Source organism: Bactrocera tryoni, unplaced genomic scaffold (genome assembly GCF_016617805.1).
Source record: "Bactrocera tryoni isolate S06 unplaced genomic scaffold, CSIRO_BtryS06_freeze2 scaffold_25, whole genome shotgun sequence".
In the NCBI taxonomy this organism is placed as follows: Eukaryota; Metazoa; Arthropoda; class Insecta; order Diptera; family Tephritidae; genus Bactrocera; species Bactrocera tryoni.
The window spans coordinates 12,032,756-12,041,732 of record NW_024395977.1 but is presented as its reverse complement, the minus strand read 5'-3'; the positions used below and the strand labels follow the sequence as shown (position 1 = coordinate 12,041,732).

At 34.7% G+C, this 8,977-nt stretch overlaps 1 long non-coding RNA gene across 1 annotated transcript; it reads right to left on the bottom strand.

Moving 5' to 3' along the window:
* Positions 1–4,059: 4,059 nt before the first annotated feature.
* LOC120780891 lies at positions 4,060–4,666 on the bottom strand. The gene is made up of 3 exons (XR_005705954.1): positions 4,488–4,666; positions 4,295–4,427; positions 4,060–4,237 (listed from the first exon to the last, which is right to left on the bottom strand). It is a non-coding gene; the product is annotated as an uncharacterized LOC120780891 (long non-coding RNA).
* Positions 4,667–8,977: the final 4,311 nt, after the last annotated feature.

Sequence of the window (8,977 nt, the reverse complement as noted above, 5' to 3'; positions counted from 1 at the left end):
GTAAATATGTATGTATGTTTCTGTATGAGCTTGCATACATGTAGTGTATGCATTATTTGTGCGGGAATGTCATATGCACATATTTATGTACATGTATGTATGATGCTATTTGAAACGATTGTTGTTTTTATAAAGCAATGTTTGTAGTTTTTGTGGGTGACATATTTACATGTGTACGCATATTTGTATGTTGGTTTGCGTATACATTATTTGTTCGGCAATGTCGTACACATATGTATACATATGCATGTACATATAGAGCAGTGCGCGCACACTTTTTACTGATAAATGATAATATCACGATTTGAATTTGAATTCTACTTACATATGTATGTATATATGTGACTATGTGCTAATATCTAGATGTGTATGAAAATTTAAGTGAAGAAATGTAATTTACATACAATATTATTGTAATATATTAAGTTTTTTTAGAATATTCTGATAGTATGTCATATGTGTATATACATATATGAACATATAGCATAATATGTATACAAATATATCAATTAAATTATATTATAGTATCAAACAAAAGAAATATTTAAAAAATAGCTCTTTTTCATACATTAACTAACTACAATTATTGTTTTGGAAATAGCATAATTTAATTAGAATATTATCAGTTTTGCATGTATTCATAAAAATACGCAAAATGATAATCATATCAATTAGGGTATTCCACCAAACTCGTAAATGTACAAACTTATAAGTTCAAAAATTTACGCTTTAGTTTTTTGGAACGCTCCTTTTTTTTCATACGTATAAAAGCCGCGTAAAGAGGTACATATTTTGACTTTTCTGTCAGTGTTGCATTTGAAAAACCAAATCCAGGGTTAATTTAGAAGAGAAATTTCTCTATAAGTACGTGCGTTTATTTAAAAAATAACTTAAAAAGAATTAAAATCTTACAAAATGTCACGAAAATGTGAAAAAAAAACTGTGTGAAAATATTGACAACAATGCACTCAACACTTTGTCGATGTTACAAGTATTTGGATCAAGTGATGGTTTACTTAATTACTTTCTGAGAGAATGCACGCATTTAATGATTTCGTTTATATTTACAGAACGAAATTAAGAAGAAGTGGAAGATGAAATCCTTGAAGAATGGGCATATTCAAAACTTACTGTCCTCAGCTTTCGCTATTCGATTCCGACCTTGAAAGACTCTGTGCCAAAATCTAAAAAATTCTTTTATGATATTTTGCCAAATTTAGACGAAAACCGGTTTCGACAATTTGTTAGAATGAATCGGGCAAATTTTTAAATTGTACTAAAACTGATAGAAGATGATGTTCTCTTTGACGGAGCAAGTTCCGGCAAACAATTTCCCGTTGCTATGCAACTCGCCATTGTTTTATATCGTCTCGGTTGTAATGGAGAAGGTGCATCAGTTGCAAAAATTGCTAGTTTTTTTGGGATAGGTGATGGAGGAACCATTCAAAGAGTTACTGAGCGAGTCTTTCAAGCAATATTAAAAATAAAGCAAAGGTTTTTGTATTGGCCTGATGCTAAAGAGCAGCAAAGTATTGTCAGATATACTTTTTTTGAATTGCCGCATTGTATTGGATATGTTGATGGCACAGAAATCAAACTAGCTGAAAACCTAGCGAAGATCCCGAGTCATATTTTTCGCGAAAGCATGTATGTATATTCTCTAAAAGTTCCAGTAGTATGTGAGTATAAACTGAGAGTCCGTCACATGGTTCTAGGATATACAGGTAGCGTTCACGATAGCAGAATCTATAATAACTGTGAACTGGCATTGAAACCATCGGATCATTTAAGCGGCGATGAATGGATAGCAGTCGATAGTGCGTATAAACTAACTATTTAACTTACCACTTACTTTCTCACTGACTCCGGAAGGAAAATTTTCGTAACGCAATGGTTTATCAAAAGGGGGATCACAATTTTATTTGATAAAATTATAAATGTTATAATAAAAAATCTCCCTGGTCGAATACCAGTGGAGGCGTGAGATTGTATGTTTGTAAAAAGGAATGAAATTGATGGACTCCCTGGTCGGATACCAGTGGAGGCTGTATTACTAGGTTTACACAATTATAAAAAAGGAGACACTCGAAAATTATACTTTGATTGAACTGCTGCGCCGAAGATCGCCAGATGTAAAAAAAGATGTTTTGCTGCGTGTCGAATATCGCCAGATGAAAAGATGTTTTCGTAACGCAATGGTTTATCAAAAGGGGGATCACAATTTTATTTGATAAAATTATAAATGTTATAATAAAAAATCTCCCAGGTCGAATACCAGTGGAGGCTGTATTACTAGGTTTACACAATTATAAAAAAGGAGACACTCGAAAATTATACTTTGATTGAACTGTTGCGCCGAAGATCGCCAGATGTAAAAAAAGATGTTTTGCTGCGTGTCGAATATCGCCAGATGAAAAGATGTTTTGCTGCGTGTCGAATATCGCCAGATGAGAAAAAATGTGTTTTCGCTGCGTGCCGAATATGGAAAAAAAAGTATATAACGTCCGCCGATATTTACGTATCGAAAATCGTGATCGAAGTGAAGTTTCATTTCCAGGACGAAGCTTTTTGCTCGTTGGGCGGTGGTGGATTAGCAGCTGCGTGTATTGGTGGGTGTGTGTGCCAGTGTTGCTTGTGAGTGGTGTGTTGTGTGGTGTAGTGCCAGTGTTGCTTGTGGGTGGTGTATTGTATGGTGAAATGGCGCGTGAGGGCGGGAAGCTTAACTCATTTAGCCACTAACGAATACGGTTATAACCCCATTTAGAACTAATTCCTACGATTGCACTTTGCAACAAAGAAATGAGTTTAACAATACCCATTCCAAGTATCGTGTGCGTATTGAAAATTGCTTTGGCATTTTGAAGGAAAGGTTTAACTCCCTCAAAGAATTAAAAATCCAAATTAAAGATGACGCAAGTGTAAGGCTTGCTTGCCGGTGGGTTCTTGTTTGCGCCATTCTACATAACATTATATTTGAGCAGGAAAATAGTGGATACATTTGAAATCGAAAACTTAGAAGATAGTTTTGACAATGATGAAGTGAATGAGAACCAATTCCAACAGTTTCCAGCCTTAGAAAGAGAACACAAGAGACGAGCCATAATGAAAATTTTAAATGAAATGTCAACAATAAATAATTTTTAAATTTTTTTAGTTAATTTAGTATTCCTCTTTCTATATCATTGCGAAAAATAACCTGTTTATTAATTTTAGGTCTGCAAAATCTAACAAAACCCTCACATCCTGCCCTTACCCTACGATGACTTGGAAAAGCCAAACAATATGGTTGAAAGCTATTGCTATCGGCGAAAGCCAGCAACCAAAATGCCTTAAATTAACAACTTTTAATTTGATTTCATATTTTAAAGCATTAGAAACTGTTAAGGTCTTCTTTATTTGTATATATGTAATCTTTAAAGACACAAAATATATGTGAGGATTTAGAAGTTCTTATGCTTTTTTATATTTTAACTCTAGTTCGTACATTTTGAGTTTTTCTTCTATTTCATTTTCTAATTTCATTTTCGCCAAAGCAAGTCGTTCATCACGTTCAATCTCTATCTTTTTCATCTCCAATTCCTGTTTTTCTTTTTCTTTCCAAATCCAATTTTGCTTCAAGCATTCCTTGTAATACGCCGGCATAGCTTGCATGCATTTTGCTTTTTCTTTAGGCTGTGTTTCGATCTCATTCTTTTTTTTTTATTCTCAATCTCAGAGTCGCCGTTGAAGCTGCTTGCATTGTTCGATGATAATTCCAGTGATAAATGAACGTCTGGCTGTGGAGTATCGGGCGGAATAGGAGTACTGGCTGATATACGTGAACTCGAGCAATTTTTTGAAATATCATCAACATTATCAATTAAAAAAACCTCCTCGCTGTCTTCATAGAGGACTTCTATATTGCTACTCTCAATTATAACCGTAGGGTTCAGGGACTTTCTGAGCCCAAAAATCTCGTCCAGTATTTCGAAGAAGGGACAAATATTTTGAATGTAGTCTGCGAAACTTGGTTTAATTTAATTTCGTATTTAGAAGACAAAGAAAATAAAATACCCTTGACGCTTTCTACTTCTCCATTTTCAATTAATCCAGCTCCTGTTTGACTACGCCATTTCACGGCCTCCATATATATTCCTTTTAAATAGCGCATTTTGCTCTTCATCACTTTCCAATTAATGTTTGCGAGCAAAGGGCACTTAGCAGATATTTTCGAATAAAATTTTTGTGCAATAGGCTTCTGTATAAAAAAAAACTATGCATTTATAAGCCAATGAAAAAAAAGTAAGATACGAACCTCAAATGACTCCGGGCGGTCTTTTATTTCTCCGCGCACTTCCTCTAAAAGGCTTCTACATAGTTTGCTCACTGCTCCAACAATGTTTTGGTGCTGCCCGGAAGCGCTTAGCTTTGACCTTTTCTTCTAATTCCTGAATATAAAATGTATTTCTGCAATTTTCATCTTCACGAGAAATTTAAGTAATACTTACTGATGCACTCATTATACAAAGGTTTCAGATGGTTTTTATTTCTTTAAATTAAACAAAATTTTGTAACAAGCTCAAATGTTTCACCGTTCTTTTTTTCTTTGCAAGTAGTGTTGCCTGCACTAAAAACTTTACTTTTTTGAAGCACTAAATGTAAATTATTTTTGTGTAATGGCAACACTAAAACAAAATATCAGTTTATGAAGCAAATACGCTTCGAATTTGCCTCATAGTTTTATACGAAACGCGTAAACATTTTTTCATACAAATTTTGACAGCTCATTTATAAGGCACAGAATTTTATGAGTTTAAGAATTTTATGAGTCATTTATGAGTTTGATGGAATACCCTTAATTAATATGATGGTTTGTAAACGTATAAAAATATAAGCAAAGGGCCAACATACGTCTGTAACAGCAATGTATATTTCTGCGCATAATTTTCATTAAATGCTCAGATCTGTTCACGCGCCACTGTTAAAATTTCTCTTTCTTAGCTAGCTCTGGTGAAACACGCTCATCGCATTTTGTTAGCTTTTGACAGTTCACACGCTTGTCCGTTGTAGGACCTTCTCTATAAATATACGTTCTCTGGTTACTGCTGCTAGCTTTTCTTCTGCTTAGGAATCTCACTTTGACTGTGCCAGTTACAGTTTGCAAGTATGAGTCGGCTGACGTCACTACTTAAATCAGTAACAAACACTGGGGTAAATAAATACACTAGAAATCAATTTGGTTCCAAGAATCAGACTGGCTCTGCACACAGATCAGCAACTCAAGTCTGTTCCAATGTGTGGCTGTACCGCCCATTCCAACAAACTGAAAATATCCCGAGTCTGCTGTTTTGGTTACGTACTTGCGGATCATAAGATGTACACGGGGGGATACCTCTAGTACCGTCAAAAAAGGTAACTTTTCAATTTTTATTATGGGAAAATAAAAACATATCACATCCGATTTTTTGCATATATATTATATTAGGAGGTATTATTGAACTAAAAAATAACAAGTAAGGAAGGGCTAAGTTCGGGTGTCACCGAACATTTTATACTCTCGCATGATAAAGTGATAATCGAGTTTTCATTATACGTCATTTACAAATTTTTCAAATACCGTATTTTTGTAAAGTTTTATTCCGCTATCATCATTGGTTCCTAATGTACTATATATTATACAGAGAAGGCATCAGATGGTATTCAAAATAGCGTTATATTGGAAGAAGGCGTGGTTATGAACCGATTTCACCCATATTTCGTACATGTCATAAGGGTGTTAAGAATATATTATATACCGAATTTCATTGAAATCGGTCTAGTAGTTCCTGAGATATGGTTTTTGGTCCAGAAGTGGGCGAGGCCACGCCCATTTTCAATTTTTAAAAAAATCCTGGATGCAGCTTCCTTCTGCAATTTCTTCCGTAAAATTTTGTGTTTCTGACAATTTTTGTTAGTCGGTTAACGCACTTTTAGTGATTTTCAACATAACCTTGGTATGGGAGGTGGGCGTGGTTATTATCCGATTTCTTCCATTTTTGAACTGTATATGGAAATGCCTGAATAAAACGACTCTGTAGAGTTTGGTTGACATAGCTATAGTAGTTTCTGAGATACGTACAAAAAACTTAGTAGGGGGCGGGGCCACGCCCACTTTTCCAAAAAATTACGTCCAAATATGCCCCTCCCTAATGCGATCCCTTGTGCCAAATTTCACTTTAATATCTTTATTTATGGCTTAGTTATGATACTTTATAGGTTTTCGGTTTCCGCCATTTTGTGGGCGTGGCAGTGGGCCGATTTTGCCCATCTTCGAACTTAACCTTCTTATGGAGCCAAGGAATACGTGTACCAAGTTTCATCATGATATCTCAATTTTTACTCAAGTTACAGCTTGCACGGACGGACGGACAGACGGACGGACGGACAGACAGACATCCGGGTTTCTACTCGTCGCCCTGATCACTTTGGTATACATAACCCTATATCTGACTTTTTTAGTTTTAGGACTTACAAACAACCGTTATGTGAACAAAACTATAATACTCTCTTTGGCAACTTTGTTGCGAGAGTATAAAAACACTTTTATGGAAAAACAAAAAACAAAATGGCGGAAAAATCAACGCACCCGTCAACTTCCTGACTACTCTTCTTATCTGAAAGGAAAAAAATATTTTTTTTTTAATCAGAAATCTTTTATCAAGTGCATAGTAGATGGTTTTGGCAACTTCGAGAAATTGGGGATGTAGGCCTGGATATTGTAAAATGTACCCTTTTTACCTGTGTTTTTCGACATCAAAATATGTAGTTAAACAACTCTAAAATAAAATAAATAATTCGGCGGCCGGATAAAAAAAACTAGTTTAGAGGAAACGAGCCTCAAAGTTTTGGTATTATACAGACGCTGCATGAAATGCAGTGATTCTGGGGCCTATTTGGGAGTAAACCAATTAAACTTCGGGACCAAATTTTTAAATAATTTTTCAATTGATTAGAGCGAAAAAGTTTTTTGCATGTTTTGAAAATTCTAGGGGTATCTCCCCCCTTAAGGTGTTGGGTACCACCTCTTCCGTTATAATATTGTTATATTTCTCAGCGTTCCCTTAGCCCTCTAATATAAATTTTGAGTCCGATTTGTACTTGGAAATGCATCATCATTTCATTATACTATATATGGGGAATGTTTCACAGTAGGAAGAAGGCAGTTTCCTGCGAATTGTCCACGTCTTTAAGTTGTCAGAAAACAGATTTCCACTTGGTTTGCGTACAGTTAAGTTTTAACGCAACGCTTAAACGTTTTTTTTATTTTTCTCGACACGGGTGATTCTTATCATTTCTATGTATCTAATTAAGCCGATTTTGATCTTCGATGCTTCTTCAACTCTTAATCTCAGCTGCGTTCTTAAATCGATCTTTAGTACCTTTTCTTAAGTTCGAGCGGTATTTTCTTAAACTAGTGCTCATTTTTCTTTCTGCGCTAGTCTTCCTCTAAAAAATTCGCCAGCTTTAAGTGCCCTGGAGACGATTAATTGCGCCAAACAATGCATATGTGTTAGTGATGTTCACTCGAGTTTTGCCGCAAACGATCAAATAAACACGACAAACATCAGTTTTGTTTTGGCATGTGCTGCAATTTCACTGAAAATGAAAAATAATAAATTGAAAAAGATGAAATGAGATATTGGTACAAACATTGTAATAAGTTTGCGCATGAAAATCTTCTCGTAGAAGTACAAATATCCAGCAAAACAGATTATTGTAACTTTTTGCGAATCGAACATATTTAATGAATCTTTAACCACGGTGGAGCTCCTTATCAGTTTTTTAAGGAGATTTCGTACTGCTTCATTTTCTCTTCATTTTTTTTCAGTATGCTTCTATTTTAACATTCCATAAACCTTCGAAAGTGTGGTAATGTAACACTAACATTTGACACTTTGTATAAAAGTTTCTGCGTACAAATAAATTTCATTCGTATATGCTACCGCTTTGAAATCTACACCGTAAATGAGCTCATGCTTGTCAAACATGAGTGTATTATTCTCCAGGAATGATCAGTTTAAAATTGTATATTTGGTACAAAGGTACATTGTTTTCATGAAATAACTCTCTCCGAAATTCAATAATATATAATATGTGAGATATTGACCGATATTCCGGGAAATTGTCAGCCTTAGGCACTATGCGTGAACGGTTATGTTCTGATTATTTATGACCAATTTTAGACTTGAAATAGCATATATTAAAATCACTATTTGTTTAAAGTTTTATCCCAATAAATCCTTTGTGTGGTTCATGTGGAATTTGAAATTCTGTTGTTTGGGAAATATGCAAGATCAGATTCATCCCTTTTCACATTACATATAACATAGAATGTCAGGATAACATTGAAACTGATTGCGAAGTCTTTACATACTAATTTAAATTTAATGTTTTGCGGAAATGCGTTAGTGAGTTTTTTTTCTTTTTTTTACCATGGTCGTCGTTTTAACCGAATTAGCACATTTCTATATTCCGAATTCGGCCGATTAAGCTTCATCGGTTGGGGAGATATACATACATATGTATGTATGTACACTCAGTCCTTTTTTTACGCGATCTCTTTTTACGCTATTTCACTTTAACGCGGTTATTTTCGCAGCGCAAATTCCTTTTTTTACGCGAATTTCTCACATTAACGCGATTGCTTTTTTTCGTTTTTTGCTTGGTCTTAAACTTGCAGCAGAATTGGAAAATTATTTTGTAGCAAATGATACTGATGCCGAACGTGCACGAATTTTTCAAAAAGAATTGAGTCTCTGCATGTTAAGATATAAAGAACTACATCGGAATTTATTGGGTCCAAAAAGAAGAATTCAAACTCGGAGATGCTAAGTCAATCAGAACATCAATCCATAGTTCCTACTATTGATTCTGATAGAAATTCTAGTGATATCAGTGCCGGCCATCAAAATAAGCGGCTAAGAATAATTTCCACTACGGATAATGACAGTGATTAAAC